At 44.9% G+C, this 23,752-nt stretch overlaps 1 protein-coding gene across 6 annotated transcripts in view; it reads left to right on the forward strand.

Moving 5' to 3' along the window:
- TDRD15 (tudor domain containing 15) overlaps window positions 1-23,752 on the forward strand; it is a 122,009-nt gene that overhangs the window by 34,183 nt on the left and 64,074 nt on the right. For all 6 annotated transcript variants that reach the window (XR_013221984.1, XR_013221986.1, XR_013221985.1 and 3 more), the window contains exon 2: window positions 1,212-1,268. The gene's annotated coding sequence lies outside the window, so the exon portion shown is untranslated. The remainder of the gene's footprint in view (window positions 1-1,211; window positions 1,269-23,752) is intronic.

Here is a 23,752-nt window from a genome sequence, read left to right on the forward strand (position 1 = left end):
CGGATCCGTTTTTTTACAAATTCGCCGGATTGTGCCTGACGGCAAAAAAGTGATGAGTGAAGGCATCTAGGCTACCGTCACACTATCAGTATTTGGTCAGTATTTTACATCAGTATTTGTAAGACAAAACCAGGAGTGTGTGATAAATGCAGAAGTGATGCATATGTTTCTGTTATACTTTTCCTCTAATTGTTCCACTCCTGGTTTTGCCTTACAAATACTGATGTAAAATACTGACCAAATACTGCTAGTGTGACGGCAGCCTACGGTAACTCTTCTATTTATAATAATCTCTGGAGGCAGATTCTCATGCAGATCAGTGTATTTCCCAGAGCTTGGAACAGCTCATTTTCGTAAAAGAAAATCATAGATTTCTCTGGAATAAGGTATCAGATCACCTATAAAAAGTTACAATTTTATTCAGCTTCCTTGTACCTACATGCCCATATAGGTGGCTTATGATTGACTTTCATAGAGGTCGGATCACGCTGGAGCCGATAATTTTACATGACCCCGATCTGCATGATGATCGAGTTGCTTCTATGATCAGCAGAGCGACTCTGACCACTACAGTACAGAATCCTGCACTGGATTCATTCAGAAATTTTTTAAAGCAACAATGATTCCATTGTGCTGTACAGAGGATGCTGGAGCTGCACTCGCTTCTCTGCAGTGTCTCTCTCTGATGTCCACCACAATGAAAACCACATTTTGTGAAATCCCGGAGCATCGCCCTGTAACCTGCCACCGCCCGTTCCCTGCAGCAGCGATCCTGCCTCCTGTGACCACCCCCCCGCTACAAATTTAAGGGGGGTGTGAATGTGTTCTATAGTCCAAAAAATACGGTAATTGCAATGCTGCCCCCTGATGACGTCCTGTTCCAAGGGGGGCGATGGACACTGCAGGGAGAAAGTGCAACCCCAGCCTCCTGTGAAGTCCTGTGTGAGACTCCTCCCAAACAAAATGTCAAATGTGAGGGCAGTAAAAACACATTTAGGGATTAGCTAGAGGGGGAGAAGTGTTGTGGAATAAAGCAAATTACAAAAGTGGTTATGGAGCAAAGATAGATATTTATGAAACACATTTTGGAAGCCCAACAAATCCTTTTAACATGTTCATCCATGAAAATTACATCTGTAATTACCAAATACAAGGTGGTTCAGTAATAATACGTGTGCTTTATTAATGTTTTTCACTATTTGTCTTTCCAGATTACTCTTCGGACTGGGAGACATTGCTGAGAACATAAATGAAGTGAATAAAGAAAGGTAACAAACGGAGTATTTTACAGATCGTTCCTGTACAGCGCTGTGATGAATCGAGGCAGTTCTCCAGCGCCGCTCTGCCTATTGTTCTTACATATTTGCTGTCCATTTATGTGTGGAATATCCACAGCATGGTACAGTAGCTCCTAAGTAGATGAGATCTCAATAAATCTCACGCCGGAAATCCGCAGGTTTTCAATAATTTGTGCCAAATTCATTTTGCATTTAATCCTTTGCAAAGGGTTAAAACTGCCGCAAATTCACATGCCATTTTGTCTGCAGATAAAGTACTTTGTTTTTATGCTGTCATTTGTTTCCTCCTCTTGTTCCAGGAGCCATAACTTATTCTTTTGCAGTCGACATCCATATGAGAGCTTGTATTCTGTGGGGAAGTTGTAGTTTTGAGTAACACCATTCACCATATAATGTACGGGAAACCGGGAAAAAAGTGGTGAAATGGTGAAGGAAAAGCTGTGGGGGAGAGAGTTCTTTCACAGTTTACATTGTGCAATAAAAATGATTTGGTAATAGGATTCTCCAGGTCAGTATGACTATAGCAATACCATTTTTATAAAGCTCCCTTTTTTTTTTTTTTTTTTTTTTTTTTTTTTTTTTGGTGGTAAAAAATAAAATTCAGAACCTTGTTTAAAAAAACAAACAAAAAAAATTGTTTTTTTACGCACTGGTTTGACGTTTTTATTGAGACCATTTTGGGGTACATATGACATTTTGATCAATATACTGTTTAAATCAGTAGTTTGGCAGATCTGAATTTTTCAGATACAAGTGTATATTTATTTTCATTTTTTTTTTTTTTTTAATATAGTTACAGTTGTCCTACAAAAGCCAACAAGTAGCTGAGCTTCGCAGGAGGACTTTGATGGCAGCCACAAGCATTTTTTGCAGGCCCATGTTTGTCCTTGATGTCCCATTAGCCCCCCGCAATCATGTCGAGGGGGCTGACTGGAGCAGGTGCATGTATACAGTAGTACCATTAAAATGCTGTCAGTCCATGATTGATTGCAGCATCTAAATGGTTAACAAGTGATCAGAGCTCAGCTCCATCCACTACCGTTAAAGACAGATGACTTTTCTGTTAGATGCCTGATAATCAAACAAAATCCATTTGAAAATTGCACCTGCCGCGCCTGCGCAGTAGCAGGTATCAGTGTATATAGAGATGATCCGATAGCTGCTACTGCGCCGGCGGCTCCATCTTCCTAGAGAAGAAAAAAAATGTCCTCTTCCAAGATGGTGCCGCCTGCGCAGTAGCAGTTTCGGCGATCGCCAATAGCTGCTGTTGCGCAGGCAGCGCCATCTTGGAGGAGGACTTTTTTTTTTCTTCTCTAGGAAGATGGTGCCACCGGCGCCTGAGCAGTAGCAGCTATTGGATCACCTCTATATACACTGATAGCTGCTACTGCGCAGGCGAGGCGAGCACCACTTTCAAATTGATTTTTTTTTTTATATCAGTGTAACCTCAAGCATAATAATTACATGCAGAGTACGTATGCAATTATGCTGCAATTCAGGTGTCACAGCCGAGGCCTGCCTGCAGAAGGTTTTTTTTTTTCACTATGTATATAGGATATTGATTATGTAAACTAGAGGACAGGTTAGTGAGGGATCAGTGACCTGTCAGAAGCCCATACACATGAATACCTAATCAGAGCACCACATGAAGGCCTCCCCCGTAGGCCGCTCCCCCAGCACGAGCATATCATTAACTCAAAACTGAAAATAAAGATTAAACAACCACAAGACGGATTTTATCACCAGGTATCATTTTAATCAGTATAACGGCGCCGAGCTGACCCTGTCTGTAGGTTACTGTGCACAATCCTGCTGACAGGTTCCCTTTAAGGGCAGGGCACAGAGAGCACTGTACACTGTGTATTTGACCAACGTTGCGTCATCCACATGAAGCAGGGAGGGAGAACGGCGATCTTAAGAATAGAGGAGGTGCCTGTGGCATAGGTGAGTATAATAAAGGGACTTTTCCAGGACGTCCCTCCTGACAGCACTATCGGGAGGTCTTGCTTCATATCTTTTGATAATGACAGGAACACACAAGGGGTTAAAAGGCCCCTGCCTCCACCACCCACCAGGGTTTTTCTTGGTGGGTGGAGTAATTTACCTGTTAGTTGATCAGGAGCTCCTGACTGCTGGGCGCAGGAGGATGGGGGGGGGGTCTTCGCATCTCTCTCCTTCCTCGGCAGCAAAACCCGGAGGCCGACACCCTTCTGAACAAGGGGTCTTTCAGCCTGGCCAGTAGAGCTGTGGAGCTTCTGGATCGCTTCCGCCTCAGGGGGGCTCACGCTGTTCATTCCTGTGCGCGGTTGGAGTATTCGTCGAAGACACCGGCATCTAGTCTATAACCTCTAGGACGCGGCGTGCGCTGTAGCATGGACCGCACTTCCGGGATTTGAAAAAGAGCACCAAGACCTAATTAAAGGAGAAGCGCCTTTTGACGATTCAGATGCAAAACACGTGAGATGGTACTATTTATTGTACTACCAAAGGGGAGCTGAGTTACCAGTGCATTTAGACAGCCATCAATGGAGGGACAAAACGCTCTAATACCCCTACTAAATATATCTGAGATTCGCAGTGAAAGAAGGGGAAGTGATTCAGCATTACCAATTCTGTTGTCTTCCTTCAGCTCCACGCATTTTCACCAAACTAGTGGCAGAAATTATTTCTTTTTGAGGGGAAAAACGGATATTAACCCCTTTACCCCCAAGGGTGGTTTGCACGTTAATGACCGGGCCAATTTTTACAATTCTGACCACTGTCCCTTTATGAGGTTATAACTCTGGAACGCTTCAACAGATCTTAGCGATTCTGACATTGTTTTCTCGTGACATATTGTACTTCATGATAGCGGTAAAATTTCTTCGATATAACTTGCATTTATTTGTGAAAAAAAACGGAAATTTGGCGAAAATTTTAAAAATTTCGCAATTTTCCAACTTTGAATTTTTATGCCCTTTAATCACAGACATATGTCACGCAAAATACTTAATAAGTAACATTTCCCACATGTCTACTTTACATCAGCACAATTTTGGAACCAAAATTTTTTTTTGTTAGGGAGTTATAAGGGTTAAAAGTTGACCAGAAATTTCTCATTTTTACAACACCATTTTTTTTAGGGACCACATCTCATTTGAAGTCATTTTGAGGGGTCTATATGATAGAAAATACCCAAGTGTGACACCATTCTAAAAACTGCACCCCTCAAGGTGCTCAAAACCACATTCAAGAAGTTTATTAACCCTTCAGGTGTTTCACAGGAATTTTTGGAATGTTTAAATAAAAATGAACATTTAACTTTTTTTCACACAAAATTTACTTCAGCTCCAATTTGTTTTGTTTTACCAAGGGTAACAGGAGAAAATGGACCCCAAAAATTGTTGTACAATTTGTCCTGAGTACGCTGATACCCCATATGTGGGGGTAAACCACTGTTTGGGCGCATGGCAGAGCTCGGAAGGAAAGGAGCGCCATTTTACTTTTCAATGCAAAATTGACTGGACTTAAGATGGGACGCCATGTTGCGTTTGGAGAGCCCCTGATGTGCCTAAGCATTGAAACCCCCCACAAATGACACCATTTTGGAAAGTAGAGCCCTTAAGGAACTTATCTAGATGTGTGGTGAGCACTTTGACCCAACAAGTGCTTCACAGAAGTTTATAATGCAGAGCCGTAAAAATAAAAAATCATTTTTTCACAAAAATGATCTTTACGCCCCCAATTTTTTATTTTCCCAAGGGTAAGAGAAGAAATTGGACACCAAAAGTTGTTGTGCAATTTGTCCTGAGTACGCTGATACCCCATATGTGGGGGTAAACGACTGTTTGGGCGCATGGCAGAGCTCGGAAGGGAAGGAGCGCCGTTTGACTTTTCAATGCAAAATTGACTGGAATTGAGATGGGACACCATGTCGCGTTTGGAGAGCTCCTGATGTGTTTAAACATGAAAACCCCCCACAAGTGACACCATTTTGGAAAGTAGACCCCCTAAGGATCTTATCTAGATGTGTTTTGAGAGCTTTGAACCCCCAAGTGTTTCACTACAGTTTATAACGCAGAGCCGTGAAAATACAGATTTTTTTTTTTTTCACAAAAATGATTTTTTAGTCCCCAGTTTTGTATTTTGACAAGGGTAACAGGATAAATTGGACCCCAATTGTTGTTGTCCAATTTGTCCTGAGTACGCTGATACCCCATATGTGGGGGGTAACCACTGTTTGGGCGCATGGCAGAGCTCGGAAGGGAAGGAGCGCCATTTGGAATGCAGACTTAGATGGATTGGTCTGCAGGCGTCACGTTGCATTTGCAGAGCCCCTGATGTACCCAAACAGTAGAAACCCCCAGAAGTGACCCCATATTGGAAACTAGACCTCCCAAGGAACTTATCTAGATGTGTTGTGAGAACTTTGAACCCCCAAGTGTTTCACTACAGTTTACAACGCAGAGCCGTGAAAATAAAAAATCATTTTTTCCCCACAAAAATGATTTTTTAGCCCCAAAATTTTTATTTTCCCCAACGGTAACAAGAAATTGGCCCCCATAAGGTGTTGTCCAATTCGTCCTGAGTACGCTGATAACCCATATGTTGGGGTAAACCCCTGTTTTGGCGCACGGGAGAGCTCGGAAGGGAAAGATCACTGTTTTACTTTTTCAACGCAGAATTGGCTGGAATTGAGATTGGACGCCATGTCGCGTTTGGAGAGCCCCTGATGTGCCTGAAAAGTGGAAACTCCCCAATTCTACCTGAAACCCTAATCCAAACACACCCCTAACCCTAATCCCAACGGTAACCCTAACCGCACCCCTAACCCTGACACACCTCTAACTCTAATCCCAACCGTAAATGTAATCCAAACCCTAACTTTAGCCCCAACCCTAACTTTAGCCCCAACCCTAACTTTATCCCCAACCCTAACTTTAGCCCCAACCGTAACTTTAGCCCCAACCCTAACTTTAGCCCCAACCCTAACTTTAGCCCCAACCCTAACTTTAGCCCCAACCCTAACTTTAGCCCCAACCCTAACTTTATCCCCAACCCTAACTTTAGCCCCAACCCTAACTTTAGCCCCAACCCTAACTTTAGCCCCAACCCTAACTTTAGCCCCAACCCTAACTTTAGCCCCAACCCTAACTTTAGCCCCAACCCTAACTTTAGCCCCAACCCTAACTTTAGCCCCAACCCTAACTTTAGCCCCAACCCTAACTTTAGCCCCAACCCTAACTTTAGCCCCAACCCTAACTTTAGCCCCAACCCGAACTTTAGCCCCAACCCTAACTTTAGCCCCAACCCTAGCCCTAACCCTAACTTTAGCTCCAACCCTAGCCCCAACCCTAACCCTAGCCCAAACCCTAGCCCTAATGGGAAAATGGAAATAAATACATTTTTTTAATTTTATTATTTTTCCCTAACTAAGGGGATGATGAAGGGGGGTTTGATTTACTTTTATAGCGGATTTTTATGATTGGCAGCTGTCACACACTAAAAGACGCTTTTTTTAGCAAAAAAGTGTTTGCGTCTCCACATTTTGAGACCTATAATTTTTCCATATTTTGGTCCACAGAGTCATGTGAGGTCTTGTTTTTTGCGGGACGAGTTGACGTTTTTATTGGTAACATTTTAGGACACGTGACAGTTTTTGATCGCTTTTTATTCCGATTTTTGTGAGGCAGAATGACCAAAAACCAGCTATTCATGAATTTCTTTTATACCGTTCCACGTTTGGTAAAATGGATAAAGCAGTTTTATTCTTCGGGTCAGTACGATTACAGCGATATCTCATTTACCTCATTTTTTTATGTTTTGGCGCTTTTATACGATAAAAACTATTTTATAGAAAAAATAATTATTTTGGCATCGCTTTATTCTGAGGACTATAACTTTTTTTTATTTTTTGCTTATGATGCTGTATGGCGGCTCATCACAGATCGCTGTTCTGGCAGTTTGCACAGCACTCTGTCAGATCAGCGATCTGACTTCCAGCGCTGCAGGCTTACCAGCGCCTGCTCTGGACCCGGAAGTAGTCCCTGCAGGACCCGGATGCAGCCCCGCGGCCATTTTGGATCCGGGGCCTGCAGGGATAGGAGGTAAAAGATGCTCGGAGCAACGCGATCACATCGCGTTGCTCCGAGGGTCTCAGGGAAGCATGCAGGGAGCCCCCTCCCTGCGCGATGCTTCCCTATACCGCCGGAACACTGCGATCATGTTTGATCGCAGTGTGCCGGGGGTTAATGTGCCGGGGGCGGTCCGTGACCACTCCTGGCACATAGTGCCGGATGTCAGCTGACACTCGGCCGCGCTCCCTCCGTGAGCGTGGCCGATCGCTATGACGTACTATCCCGTCGAGGGTCAGATAGGCCCAGGTCACCTCGACGGGATAGTACGTCTAAGGTCAGAGAGGGGTTAATCGTTCAATACTTGGATGATTTCCTGTTAATTGCAGAGTCACCCCAGCAGGTATGAGCCAGTTTAGCATCAACCATCTTGGTTCTGAAGAACTTAGGATGGATAATAAATTAGAAAGAAATCAAATCTTATCCTGGGGAAACAAATATCGTTTTAAGAGTTCTCTTGGATTTGGAGCAACAGACATTCTTTCTACCAGAGAATAAACAAGACAAACTTAGAGTTCTTACCTTCAAAAGGAGATAGCAAGTTTCTATCAGAGAGAGCATGAAGATCTAGGGCTTAATGACAGCCTGTATACCATACGTACGGTGGAGCCAATCTTATTCAAGGTTGTTACAGCAGCAGAACCTGAAGTCCTGGAACAGAAAAGAGGATGGATTCGACAAGAAAATAACTGCCTATAACAACAAAAAAGTCTTTAATTTGGTGGACCTCTATGAGCAACCTGCAGAAAGGAAATGCGAGGATTCTGTCCCCATTTGCACAACCGATGCAAGCAACAGCGGATGGGTGGACCATATGCAAGGTCAGTACCTACAGGGCATTTGGTCAGATGCAAAGTATTTCACATCATCAAACCTCAACGAACTCCAAGCGGTGTGGGAGAGGTTGAAGAGATGTCTGTTAAAGGGAACCTGTCACCCCGTTTTTTCCGTATGAGATAAAAATACCGTTAAATAGGGCCTGAGCTGTGCGTTACAATAGTGTATTTTGTGTACCCTGATTCCCCACCTATGCTGCCGAAATACGTTACCAAAGTCGCCGTTTTCGCCTGTCAATCAGGCTGGTCTGGTCAAATGGGCGTGGTGACATCGCTTTTTCTTCCCCCAGATCTTGCTTATTTTTCCGTTGGTGGCGTAGTGGTTTGCGCATGCCCAACTGCCGAATCCACTGCACAGGTGAGGAAAAAGAGCGCGATCTGAGCTATTCCCCTGGTGTTCGGTGGGGCGGCCATCTTCCTGAGGCCGCGCGTGCGCAGATGGAGCGCTCTGCTGCCCGGGGCTTCAGGAAAATGGCCGCGGGATGCCGCGCGTGCGCAGATGGAGATCGCGGCGGCCATTTTTCTGAAGCCGAGTATACAGTACACAGTGTATAGTGTCAGTATGACACATATGACTCACCAGTGACTTCTCTAGGTGAAGTCCTTCATCTTTCATCCAGCACAGACCGCCATCACTTCATCCAGCCAGGACTCGTCTCTGCAGGAGATAACACAGTTATCTCGAGCTCCGCTTGTAGAACACATTACTTAATTTTTCCCAACTTCTACATTACACCACACGAAGAAAAGGAGGCGACATAGTATCACTCTACACAATAACAGGACCGCCCCCTCATTTAAAACAGTATACTCAAAAAATAAAATAAATAAATCACTGCAGTAATATCCCTAAATTAGTCCCTATGGTAATAATATTGCCCATCCTGGCCACCGTGTGTCTCATTCCTGGCGTCAGCCATATGTTCTCCCATCCTGCCCTCATGAGTGGGCCATCATATGGTCCATTCTGCACCATATGATCTCCCCATCCTGCCCCATATGATCGCCCCATGTGATCTCTCCATCCTGCCCCATCTGTCTCCATCATATCCATCCTGCCCCATGATCCTGCACGATCTGTCTCCAATTCTGCCCCCAGTGTCTCCAATCATGCCCCATGTCTCCATTCTGCCCCCTATGTCTCCAATCATGCCCCCATGTCTGCAATCCTGCCACTTGTCTCCAATCATACCCCCTGTGTCTCCATTCTGCCCCATCTGTCTCCAATCCTCCCCCATCTGTCTCCAGTCACGCCCCCAGGGCTTTCATCCTGCCCCGTGTCTCCATTCTGCCCCAGTGTGTGTCCAGCATTCTGCCCCAGTGTGTGTCTGTCCAGCATTCTGCCCCAGTGTGTGTCTGTCCAGCATTCTGCCCCAGTGTGTGTCTGTCCAGCATTCTGCCCCAGTGTGTGTCTGTCCAGCATTCTGCCCCAGTGTGTGTCTGTCCAGCATTCTGCCCCAGTGTGTGTCTGTCCAGCATTCTGCCCCAGTGTGTGTCTGTCCAGCATTCTGCCCCGGGCCCCCCTGGATCACCACTCTCAAAGAAAAAAAAAAACAAAACTCGAGTTCTTACCTGCCGCGCTCCTGCGCCGGGCGAAGCTCCCTCCAGGCTCCACGCAGGTGAAGACGCACCACTCGCCGGGCCCGACGGCTGACAATGACGTCAGACGCCGGCGACTGCGGCCCTACTCAGCTGCCAGCCTCCGACTGGCTGGCGGCTGTTAACTATTGAGCGTGCCGCAGCGCCTGCAGGGGGGGCCCGGTGAGCAGATGAGACGGGGCCCGATGCGGGCCCCCTCTGCCCACCGGGCCCCGTACGCCAGTCATGGCTGTAATGCCCTGATGGCGGCCCTGCCTGGATGCCACAAAAAGTTGGTGGATAGATTCCAATCTGTGGGTTCAGTTTGCAGGAAAGAATAACGGGAAGAAGACGTCAAAAAGGACCTTGGCAAGATAGATGTCAGTAATCAGTCTACCCTATTCGGTAAAAGGGAAATCTCCTCCAGGTGATATTAAAGCCCATTCTACTGGAGCAGTAGCTACATTATGGGCAGAACGAGCAGTCTTAACAGCTTTTGAAGACATTGTAAACTCGACATTTTATCAGGTAAAAAGACTGCCTTTTGAAGAAAAGTCCTCCAAACAATAGTCCCGCCCTGAATGTATCCTCTGGTATTTTCCTGATGGTGCTTTCAGGAGGGACGTCGTGGAAAGTAGGAATTGGTCCTACCGGTAATTGGTTTTCCGGGACTCCATCATGACAGCACCCATTACATCCCCTACCTTTAATTTCCTGTCTGCTATGTGAAGGTAATGTATGTAGAAGGAAACTCGATAAAATAGAGTTGCATCCATCTTGTAGTTGTACTTGTAAAATCACTGGTTGGTGTTGGAGAGATGGGCCTTTTAACCGCTTTTGTGTTCATGTCCCTATCAAAGATATAAAGGACGACCTGATCCTGCTGTCATGATGGACTCCTGGGAAACCAATTACGGGTAGGACTAATTCCTACTTTTTTGTGTAATGTTTAGCGCTTTGGACTTATATACAGCATTCTAGAATGCTGCTTTAAGGTAGTACGTACAGGTGCTGGCCCTATTTTAAATGGAAATCTGTCACCAGGTTTTACCCTTATAATGTCCCAATGAAAGTGGTAAATTAAACAAAACCCAGCACTCAACTTTGTGGTGAGCAACTATAGAATTTATTGATCCCAATGCGTGATAAGACGTTTCGGTCCCTACACGGGGCCTTCATCAGTAACGTACAGAGGGATGTGTGGTGAGGAGGACGGCTATGGAAGCCTATTAGCATGGATAAGAAGCGAGGGTTTCCACTTAAGGTAGGGACAAGGCCTGTGTCCTGTGGTGCCGCGGTATCCACAGGACACAGGCCTTGTCCCTACCTTAAGTGGAAACCCTCGCTTCTTATCCATGCTAATAGGCTTCCATAGCCGTCCTCCTCACCACACATCCCTCTGTACGTTACTGATGAAGGCCCCGTGTAGGGACCGAAACGTCTTATCACGCATTGGGATCAATAAATTCTATAGTTGCTCACCACAAAGTTGAGTGCTGGGTTTTGTTTAATTTATCACTACGGTTTGGGAACCTACCCATGCACCTTACAGTTGCTGTGCACACGCTTCTTTGTTACCAATAAAAGTGGTAGTCTGAAGTTGTCGATATCTAGTTTCAGAAACTGCCCTGACTAAAGTCACCAATGACCTACTAACCGCCAAAGTCAAGCGACACTATTCTCCTCCTCCTGGATCTGTCCTCACAGACTTGCCCCTATCTTGGATCTCATCATACCTAACAGACCGGACATTCAGCGTCTCCCACGCACACACCACCTCCTCACCTTTCCCCCTATCTGTCGGTGTCTCACAAGGTTCAGTCCTAGGACCCCTGCTCTTCTCCATTTACACCTTCGGCCTGGGACAGCTTATAGAATCTCATGGCTTTCAGTATCACCTCTATGCTGATGACACACAGATCTACCTCTCTGGACCAGATATCACCTCCCTACTAACCAGAAACTTAATATGGACAAAAACAGAATCATTTTTTTTCCCCATCTCACTCGAACACCCCAACGAACCTATCCATGAACCCCTTTCCAACATCGGGCATACATTTACGCCGATGTCGGACTCCCTCCCTTTTTGATGTGGGCTCCGGCGGTGAACCCACATCTTTCCTGGCACATATCAGCTGTTTTGAACAGCTGACATGTGCCCGAAATAGCCGCTGGTGGAATCGTGATCCACCCGCGGCTATTAAGTTAAATGCCACTGTCAAACGCTTACAGCGGCACTTAACAAGCGCTTCAAGCAATCGCGCTGGAAATCGGCCCACCGGTGACCCGAGTCACTTGATTATGGGTCACCGGTGTGTTGGCTTGACAACTGGAGGTTTTTTTTGTTTGTTTTTTACAAAGTTTGGATTTTTTTAGACACCAAACATGTCTAGGTTCTTTTTTTTTTTTTTTTTTTATCTATGAACTCGTAGTGACCTGGAGAATCATAATGGCAGGTCAGTTTTAGCATTTAGTTAACCTAGTAAAAAAGCCAAACAAAAAAGTGTGGGATTGCCCTTTTTTTTTTCAATTTCACCACACTTGTAATTTTTTTCCTGATTTCTAGTACACTACATGGTAAAATCAATGGTTGCGTTCAAAAGTACAACTCGTCCCGCAAAAAACAAGCGCTCACGCGGCCATATTGATGGAAAAATAAAAAAGTTATGGCTCTGGGAAGAAGGGGAGCGAAAAACGAAAACGCAAAACTGAAAAAAGATCCGGGGGTTAAAGTAAATGGCTGCTCACTCTTTCCAGTCCCACAAGCTCGCTGCCTTGGTGTAATCCTTGACTCTGATCTCTCCTTCAAACCACATATCCAAGCCCTTTTCACTTCCTGCCGACTTCAACTCAAAAATATTTCCTGGATCCGTACATTCCTCAAGCAAGAATCTGCAAAAACCCTAATCTATGCACTAAGCATCTCCTGCCTTGACTACTGCAACCTCCTGTTTTGTGGCCTTCCTTCTAAGGGTATGTGCACACGTCCGGATTTCTTGCAGAAATTTCCTGAAGAAAACCGGAAATTTTCTGCAAGAAATCCGCATTTTTTTTTTGCGTTTTTTTTTGCGTTTTTTTCGCGGTTTTTTTAGCATTCTGCAAGCGTAATTAAATTAAATTAGTAATTAAAACTGACTGACAGGTTGGTCACACTTGTCAAACATAGCGTTTGACAAGTGTGACCATCTTTTTACTATAGATGCTGCCTATGCAGCATCTATAGTAAAAGATAGAATGTTTAAAAATAATTAAAAAAATGGTTATACTCACCTGCAGGCGTCCGTTGCTATAGATGCCGGTGTGGTTCAGGACCTTCCATGACGTCGCGGTCACATGACCGGTCTCGACCAATCACAGGACCGTGACGTCATCGCAGGTCCTTCACCGCACACCAGCTATAGAAACCGAAGCGGCAGCATGCAGCGGAGAGGCGGGAAGACATCGAAGGTGAGTATATGACTATTTTTTATTTTAATTCTTTTTTTTGACCAATTATATGGTGCCCAGTCCGTGGAGGAGAGTCTCCTCTCCTCCACCCTGGGTACCAACCGCACATAATCTGCTTACTTCCCGCATGGTGTGCACAGCCCCGTGCGGGAAGTAAGCAGATCAATGCACTCCTAGGTGTGCGGAATCCCCTGCAATTCCGCATTTTAATGAACATGTTGCTTTTTTTTCCGCGATGCGATTTTTTTCGCGGAAAAAAGGCTACATTTACACAAAAAATGCGGAATACACTGAAAATAATGGGAGGCATATGTTAGCGTTTTTTTCGCGTTTTTATAGCAAAAAAAACGCGAAAAATACTGAACGTGTGCACATGGCCTAACACTCTCGTACCCCTCCAATCTATTTTAACCCCTTAACGACCTTTGACGCATACGCTGCGTCATGAAAGTCGGTGCCTTCACGACCTGTGACGCAGCGTATGCGTCATGGAGGGATCGCGCTCCTGCAGATCGGGTGAAAGGGTTAACTCCAATTTCACCCGATCTCCAGGAACAGGGGGAGTGGTGCTTCAGCCCATGGGGGGTGGCTTCACCCCCCCCCCGTGGCTACGATCGCTCTGATTGGCTGTTGAAAGTGAAACTGCCAATCAGAGCGATTTGTAATATTTCACCCCAAAAAACGGTGAAATATTACAATCCAGCCATGGCCGATGCTGCAATATCATCGGCCATGGCTGGAAAACCTAATCTGCCCCCACCCCACCCCACCGATCGCCCCCCCAGTGCTCCGGTGCGCGGTCCGCCCCCCTAATTCGTTCTGTCCGCTCCTCCGTTCTCCTGTCCGCTCCCCCCGTGCTCCGGTGCCCCCTCCCTGTGCTCCGGTCCCCCCTCCCTGTGCTCCGGTCCCCCCCCCCTGTGCTCCGGTCCCCCCCCCCTGTGCTCCGGTCCCCCCCCCGTGATCCGATCACCCCCCCTTCATACTTACCGGGCCTCCCGATGTCCGTCCGGCTTCTCCATGGGCGCCGCCATCTTCCAATATGGCGGGCGCATGCGCACTGCGCCCGCAGAGTCTGCCGGCTGGCAGATTCATTTCAGAAGTATTTTGATCACTGCGATATAGCCTATCACAGTGATCAAAATAAAAAAAAGTAAATGACCCCCCTTTATCACCCCCATAGGGACAATAATAAAAATAAATAAAATATATATATTTTTTTTCTGCTAGGGTTAGGGTTAGAACTAGGGTTAGAATTAGGGGTAGGGTTAGGGGTAGGGTTAGGGCATGTGCACACAGTGCGGATTTGGCTGCGAATCCGCAGCGGATTGCCGCGGATCCGCAGCGGACCGGCCGCGGATCCGCAGCGGATTGGCCGCTGCGAATTCGTAGCAGTTTTCCATCAGGTTTACAGTACCATGTACACCTATGGAAAACCAAATCTGCTGTGCCCATGGTGCGGAAAATACCGTGCGGAAACGCTGTGTATTTTCTGCAGCATGTCAATTTTGTGCGGATTCCGCAGCGTTTTACACCTGTTCCTCAATAGGAATCCGCAGGTGAAATCCGCACAAAAAAACACTGGAAATCCGCTGTAAATCCGTAGGTAAAACGCAGTGCCTTTTACCTGCGGATTTTTCAAAAATGGTGCGGAAAAATCTCACACGAATCCGCAAAGTGGGCACATAGCCTTAGGGTTAGGGTTGGAATTAGAGTTAGGGTACCGTCTCACAGTGGCACTTTGATCGCTACGACGGTACGATCTGTGACGTTCCAGGGATATCCATACGATATCGCTGTGTCTGACACGCAGCAGCGATCAGGGACCCTGCTGAGAATCATACGTCGTAGCAGATCGTTTGGAACTTTCTTTCGTCGCTGGATCTCCCGCTGTCATCGCTGGATCGTTGTGTGTGACAGCTATCCAGCGATGCGTTCACTTGTAACCAGGGTAAACATCGGGTTACTAAGCGCAGGGCCGCGCTTAGTAACTCGATGTTTACCGTGGTTACCAGCGTAAAAGTAAAAAAAAAAAAAAAAACGTACATACTCACATTTCGGTGTCCTTCAGGTCCCTTGCCGTCTGCTTCCCGCTCTGACTGTCTGCCGGCCGGAAAGTGAGAGCAGAGCGCAGCGGTGACGTGTGCTGTGCTCTCACTGTACGGCGGCGCTCAGTCAGAGCGGGAAGCAGACGGCAAGGGACCTGAAGGACACCAAAATGTGAGTATGTACGTTTTTTTTTTTTTTTACTTTTACGCTGGTAACCAAGGTAAACATCGGGTTACTAAGCGCGGCCCTGCGCTTAGTAACCCGATGTTTACCCTGGTTACCCGGGACCTTGGCATCGTTGGTCGCTGGAGAGCGGTCTGTGTGACAGCTCCCCAGCGACCACACAATGACTTTCCAACGATCACGGCCAGGTCGTATCGCTGGTCGTGATCGTTGGTAAATCGTTATGTGAGACGGTACCCTTAGGGTTGGAATTAGGGCTAGGGTTGGAAATAGGGTTAAGATTAGGCTTGTGGTTAGGGTTAAGGATAGGGTTAGGGTTGTGTTGGGGTTACAGTTGTGGGTAGGGTTGGGATTAGGGTTAGGATTAGGGTTGGATTTAGGGTTACGGGTGTGTTGGGGTTAGGGTTGTGGTTAGGGGTGTGTTGGGGTTAGGGTTGTGATTAGGGTTATGGCTACAGTTGGGATTAGGGTTAGGGGTGTGTTGGGGTTAGTGTTGAAGTTAGAATTGAGGGGTTTCCACTGTTTAGGCACATCAGGGGTCTCCAAACGCAACATGGCGCCACCAATGATTCCAGCCAATCTTGCGTTCAAAAAGTCAAATGGTGCGCCCTCCCTTCCAAGCCCCGACTTGCGCCCAAACAGTGGTTTACCCCCACATATTGGATACCAGCGTACTCAGGACAAACTGGGCAACAACTATTGGGGTCCATTTTCTCCTGTTACCCTTGCAAAAATAAAAAATTACTTGCTAAAACATAATTTTGAGGAAAGAACAATTATTTTTTATTTTCACGGCTCTACGTTATAAACTTATGTGAAACACTTGGGGGTTGAAAGTGCTCACCACACATCTAGATAAGATCCTTTTGGGGTCTAGTTTCCAAAATGGGGTCACTTGTGGGGTGTTTCTACTGTTTAGGCACATCAGGGGCTCTGCAAATGCAACGTGACGCCCGCAGACCATTCCATCAAAGTCTGCATTTCAAATGTCACTACTTCCCTTCCGAGCCCTGACGTGCGCCCAAACAGTGGTTTACCCCCACATATGGGGTACCAGCGTACTCACAACAAACTGGGCAACAAATATTGGGGTCCAATTTCTCCTGTTACCCTTGTGAAAATAAACAATTGCTTGCTAAAACATCTTTTTTGAGGAAAGAAAATTGATTTTTTATTTTCACGGCTCTGCGTTGTAAACTTCTGTGAAGCACTTGGGGGTTGAACATGCTCACCACACATCTAGATAAGTTCCTTAGGGGGTCTAGTTTCCAAAATGGGGTCACTTGTGGGGGGTTTCTACTGTTTAGGCACATCAGGGTCTCTGCAAACATAACATGATTCCCGCAGACCATTCCATCAAAGTCTGCATTCCAAATCGTCACTACTTCCCTTCCGAGCCCCGCCATGTGCCCAAACAGTGGTTTACCCCCACATATGGGGTATCAGCGTACTCAGGAGAAACTGGACAACAACTTTTGGGGTCAAATTTTTCCTGTTACCCTTGGGAAAATTAAAAAATTCTGGGCTAAAAAAATATTTTTCAGGAAAGAAAACACATGTTTTATTTTCACGTCTCTGCGTTATAAACTTCTGTGAAGCACTTGGGGGTTCAAAGTGCTCACCACACATCTAGATTAGTTCCTTGGGAGGTCTAGTTTCCAAAATGGGGTCACTTGTGTGGGAGCTCCAATGTTTAGGCACACAGGGGCTCTCCAAACGCGACATGGTGTCCGCTAATGATTGGAGCTAATTTTCCATTCAAAAAGCCAAATGGCGTGCCTTCCCTTCCGAGCCCTGCCGTGCGCCCAAACAGTGGTTTACCCCCACATATGGGGTATCATCGTACTCAGGACAAACTGGACAAGAACATTTGGGGTCCAATTTCTCCTATTATCCTTGGGAAAATAAAAAACTCCGGGCTAAAAATCATTTTTGAGGAAAGAAAAATATTTTTTTATTTTCATGGCTCTGCGTTATTAACTTCTGTGAAGCACCTGGGGGTTTTAAGTGCTCACTATACATCTAGATTAGTTCCTTGGGGGGTCTAGTTTCCAAAATGGGGTCACTTGTAGGGGAGCTCTAATGTTTAGGCACACAGGGGCTCTCCGAACGCAACATGGTGTCCACTAACGATTGGAGCTAATTTTTCATTGAAAAAGTCAAATGGCGCGCCTTCCCTTCCAAGCCTTGCCGTGCACCCAAACAGTGGTTTACCCCCACATATGAGGTATTGGCGTACTCAAGAGAAATTGCCCAACAAATTTTAGGATCCATTTTATCCTGTTGCCCATGTGAAAATGAAAAAATTGAGGCTAAAAAAAATTTTTTGTGAAAAAAAAGTACTTTTTCATTTTTTACGGATCAATTTGTGAAGCACCTGAGAGTTTAAAGTGCTCACTATGCATCTAGATAAGTTCCTTGGGGGGTCTAGTTTCCAAAATGGGGTCACATGTGGGGGAGCTTCAATGTTTAGGCACACGGGGGCTCTCCAAACGCGACATGGTGTCCGCTAAAGATTGGAGCCAATTTTTCATTCAAAAAGTCAAATGGCGCTCCTTCCCTTCCGAGCCCTGCCGTGCCCACAAACAGTGGTTTACCCCCACATATGAGGTATCAACGTACTCAGGACAAATTGGACAACAACTTTTGTGGTCCAGTTTCTCCTTTTACCCTTGGGAAAATAAAAAAATTGTTGCTAAAAGATCATTTTTGTGACTAAAAAGTTAAATGTTCACTTTTTCCTTCCATGTTGCTTCTGCTGTTGTGAAACACCTGAAGGGTTAATAAACTTCTTGAATGTGGTTTTGAGCACCTTGAGGGGTGCCGTTTTTAGAATGGTGTCACTTTTGGGTATTTTCGGCCATATAGAACCCTGAAACTGACTTCAAATGTGAGGTGGTCCCTAAAAAAAATGGTTTTGTAAATTTTGTTGTAAAAATGAGAAATCACTGGTCAAATTTTAACCCTTATAACTTCCTAGCAAAAAAAAATGTTGTTTCCAAAATTGTGCTGATGTAAAGTAGACATGTGGGAAATGTTATTTATTAACTATTTTGTGTCACATAACTCTGGTTTAACAGAATAAAAATTCAAAATGTGAAAATTGCGAAATTTTCAAAATTTTCACCAAATTTCCGTTTTTTTCACAAATGAACTCAGAAATTATCGACCTAAATTTACCACTAACTTGAAGCCCAATATGTCACGAAAAAACAATCTCAGAACCGCAAGGATCCGTTGAAGCGTTCCTGAGTTATTACCTCATAAAGGGACACTGGTCAGAATTGCAAAAAATGGCAAGGTCGTTAAGGCCAAAATAGGCTGGGTCATGAAGGGGTTAAACTCTGCTGCCCAACTAATCCACTTATCCCCCCCCTATTCCCTGGCCTCTCTCCTCTGTCAATCCCTGCACTGGCTCCCCATTACCCAGATACTCCAGGTCACAACCCTAACCATGACATACAATGCCATCCACAACCTGTGTCCTCCATACATCTGTGACCTCGTCTCTCAATACTTACCTGCACACAACCTCCGATCCTCTATCCTCACCTATTGTATCCTCACCCATGTCTTGTAGATTGAGCCCTCGCGGGCAGGGTCCTCTCTCCTCCTGTACCAGTTGTGACTTTTGGTTAAGATTACTGTACTTGTTTTTTTATTATGTATACCTCTTTTCACATGTAAAGCGCCATGGAATAAAGGGCGCTATAATAAATAATTTACACAGTAATCTGATATATTCTCATTTTTGCGTATAATTAAAAGTAAACTGTCTCCAGTTTTTGCAAAACTGCATACATTATTAAATAGATCTTGGACGTCATGAGGCTGGTATATTTACTTTCAAAATCCATGTCAAAATGGCTGTATAATTCTGATATTAAGATGAGCAATTATTTTAGTCCAGCTAAAAAGTGAAAGGGCTCATGAGTCAAATTGAATTCAGTTTCTTCTCACCCGGCCTGACGGCTGCCGCTTGTCCTAAACAGTGTGAGATCTCAGCAGTGAGGATGAACACTGGGGATCTGTGAAGTAGGCTAGGAGATGCCAAATAGTCTTGATTGGTTTGTCCAAAGTTCATTTGAACAATAGCAGCTGAAAGCTTAACCCCTTTTTGACATGAGGCGTAATAATATGCCGATGTTGGGCACCTTCCCTTTGATGTAGACTCCTGCGGTGAGCCCACGTCTTTTCGGCACATGTCAGCAGTTTTGAACAGCTGACATGTGCAGCTAACAGCCGCAGGGGGAATCGAGATACTCCCGTTGCTGTTAACCCATTAAATGCCGCTATGAAATTCTGTATTTAGCACGCCCATGTTTGGTGTCTATGAACTCGTAATGACCTTCAGAATCCTAATGGCAGGTTAGTTTTAGGATTTAGTGAACATAGTAAAAAAGCAAAACAAAAAAACAACTGTGGGATTGCACTTTTGTTTGCAATTTTACCGCACTTGGAGTTTTTTCTGTTTTCCAGTACACAATATGTTAAAACCAATGCTGTCGTTCAAAAGTAGAAGTTGGCCCACAAAAAACAAGCCCTCACATGTCCATATTGACCGAAAAATAAAAAAGTTATGGCTCTGGGAAGAAGGGGAGCAAAAAACGAAAATACCTCCGGTCATGAAGGGGTTAATGACCACCAATATGTCTTCTTACTGACCTGAGATATGAGAATAGCCTCCCCATATAGGTGAAAATCCTGTAGCTATCTGCTGTACACTATAGCTGACAACTTACTGCATCAGCCACAATCGGTGTTTGCACTGTCCATATCTGTTTAACCCCTTAGATGCTGCTGTCAATAGTGACTACATCATATAAATGGTTAACAGTGTGGGGGCTTCCTCTTTATCCCAATTAGTGCCCTCAGATCCTGATTGTGGTCCTGATGTTTGCCATGGCAATTCCAGGGCTGTGGAGTCGGAGTTAGTTTTGGTTGGAGTCGGAGTCGGTAGAAATGTACCGACTCCAGCTTTAAAAAAAAAAAAAAAAAAATGTATTAATATTTCATAATGGAACTCTCATATGAATTTTATAAATGTTACTCAAATATATATGTTCTATCAAACTATGAACAACAGTGATAAGCAGTTCTGCTGGAGATAGAGACATTTCTTACTTCTTGTGTGTCACTGTTCTCCACTGCCCTTATCTAGTCTTATACTTGGTTAACCTCATGGTGCCCCAACCCCCCTACTTACAATGTATGAAACTGAAAATGAAAATGTGTTGCAAATTCTTAGTAGTAAAGCTCCTCCTCTAGACTAGATGTTTACTAGGTGTGCGTCTTCCAAGCATCTCACAGCTGCTACTCAGAAGAGGAAGACTGTAAGAAGTATTATCCTTTCAACAAACTTTGCATCAGTTAACTGTGAGTACATGAGGAATAACAGTATTACTGTCCACTATATCAGTTGTACGACCTGGCAATAATTTTGTACAATTGTTTTTAGGAAAAACAATTGTCATTTGGATTGTGAATGCAGAGTTAAAAACCTGAGAATGTCAAAGAAGCGTCACATTAAATCAGCTGTATTTGAACATTTCACCATCACTCAAGATAGAAAACATTATGTCTGTCAGTGTATGACAAATGATCCAGATGAAAACAAATGCTGTGAAGCCAAGATCAGTGCATATTCAGGCAAAGATAAAAATGCTCCTACCAGAGTTTCTAATCTAAAGAGACATTTACAGCGCTTTCATCCAGAAGTACTGAAAGCAGTGGATGAGAAAGACTGCATCCAAACCATTGAACCAGTGCCCAGCTCTTCCAGCCAAACAAAGGAGCAGAGAACTTTGCAGCCATCAGTTGCAAGATATTTTGTCAGTGACAAAGTTACTGTGACAATGACAGTAGATATATTTAAAAAACAGATCATAGAGCTTGTTGTAAAGGATAGTGTGCCTATTTCATTATTTTCACGACCAGCTTTTATGTGTCTGAATGGGGAAATGGCCCGCAAGCTTGGTGTTTCTCTGGAGAGAGAGAGAGAGTATTAGAAAATTAGTAATCGAAGAAGCTTTTAAACAAAAGGAAGAACTTAAAAAAACTCTCAAGGGACGCTTTCTGTTTCTTAAAATAAATGCCTGCACACGTCACAGAGTGAACTATTTTGCCATCAATGTCCGATTTGTTTGTGACAAAAATGAAATAGTTACCAAGACATTGGCAGTAAAAGACACCAAAGCTCATCACACCAGTGAGTTTCTCCAGGTCTTGGTGGAAAAGGTTCTGCAAGACTATGAACTTAAAAAAGAGCAAGTTCTTTCTGTCGTAACTGGCAATGCTTCAAATATGATAAGTACTATTAAGCTAATGAATGAGCGTAATGATGGTGACCAGCAGCTAGAAGAACATTCTGGGTCCACAGACACAGAAATGTTTGAAATAGAGGAACACAGTATTGTAACTGAGGAGCAAACTGAAGTTTCTTCAGTTGAATAGCAACATGATAGGTTAGATCAGGGGTCCCCAACCTGTAGCTCGGGAGCCACTTGTGGCTCGCGGTCCCATGAATTGTGGCTCGCTGCTGTCTGTCAGCTTAGTGCATTAGCTCCAGTTCTAGCAAACGGGTATGAAGAGCACATCTGAAAATGGTGAACTTTGTGATCAGCTCTGCACAGAAGAGCAGATCTAGATTTACATATACTGGTTTTGGGGATTTTGAGATGATTTAAGTATGGTATGCAGGAGACAAGATGACACCACTTGTCAGAGGAGGTGTTTGAAGCTGGATGTGACAGTATCTTGGGAGTTCTTTATAGGAGAATACTGAATGGGGGGTATTGTAGGAACCCCTGGATCTTTGTATACTGCTTTGGGGTGATTAATTTTAGTGGAAAAGCTTTAGTTACCATTATGCCTATAATGGGGGCTTTGGTTGCCACTATTGTGAGGGGACGGGAGCTGAATGTGGCTCGCGACCCTCTCTCAAGGCTGGATGTGGCTCGCGACCTTCTCTCAGAGCCGACTGTGGCTCTCAAGGTCAGAAACGTTGGGGACCTCTGGTTTAGATGATCTTGTTAAAACTGTGTCAATACGTTCTTTCATTCATCACATGCGCTGTGTTGTGCATACGCTACAGCTGGCTATAAGAGACAGTCTGCAAGAAGGACATGCTGCTGCACTGATTGGCAAGGTGAGAAAATTGGCTACTGTTGCCAGAACCCCTAAAGTTGACTAAATTTTGAAGAGACGTGCTGGAAAAGGGGCAATTATTGATCAAGCCACACGATGGGGCAGTACTTACTTAATGATTCAGCGCTTGGTTGAACTGAAAACCTTTCTTGTAGACATGGCTAACCCTCAACTGACGCTAAATGAAAGTCAGTGGAATCAGGTGACTGAGCTGGAAAAATTGTTAGAGCCCCCATTTACAGTGACTAAAAAATTACAAGCAGAGGACTTAACTCGAGGTATTTTCTTAAAGGAGTGGAAGAACCTGAGGTTTCGCCTGTCCCAAAGAGGAGGGTTAATTGCAAATGGCATTGCTACATCAATGAAACGGAGAGAGGAGCTACTATTACAAAATAACATTCTTTTGGCAGCTGTTTATGTAGATCCAATGCATCGGATTCTTCTAGATGATCAACAGCTAACTAAGGCTACGTTCACATTTGCGGCCAGCGCCGCATGCGTCATGCGCCCCTATATTTAACATGGGGGCGCATGGACATGGGGCGCACTTGCGTTTTGCGTCGCTGCGGCGCCCGCGTCGGGGCGCAGAGGACGCAGCAAGTTGCATTTTTGCTGCGTCCAAATTCAATGAAAAAAAACGACGCATGCGGCGCAAAACGCAGCGTTGTGCATGCGTTTTGCTGCGGTTTTGTTTGCGTTGTGCGCTGCGGCGCCGACGCTGCGGCGCACAACGCAAATGTGAACGTAGCCTAAAGGAAAAGAAGCTCTGTTTGAAATGGCAGTAAGGATGAAAGGGTTGCAGATCAGTCAGGAGGAACAAGAAGAATTTGGTCGTCCTGCCACATCTTCACCCTCATCAACTGATGAAGAATTTAATTTAGAAAAATATTTGGATCACAAGGACCGTGCAAAGCGTTCCCGCATAGAAGAGTCATCCCCATCAAAGAACACAGCTAGTACATTTCAGCAGAATTTTTTATGTGCACTAAAAGAAATTGAGAAATTTGACCGTTCATCAAAAATAACAGTGCAACAAGCGATTCCTCTGTATCCTGACATTGTCAGAGATGTTGCCCGAGTGCTTACTGCTTTGCCACCAACC

This window comes from Ranitomeya variabilis, chromosome 2 (genome assembly GCF_051348905.1).
Source record: "Ranitomeya variabilis isolate aRanVar5 chromosome 2, aRanVar5.hap1, whole genome shotgun sequence".
NCBI classification, from domain to species: domain Eukaryota; kingdom Metazoa; phylum Chordata; class Amphibia; order Anura; family Dendrobatidae; genus Ranitomeya; species Ranitomeya variabilis.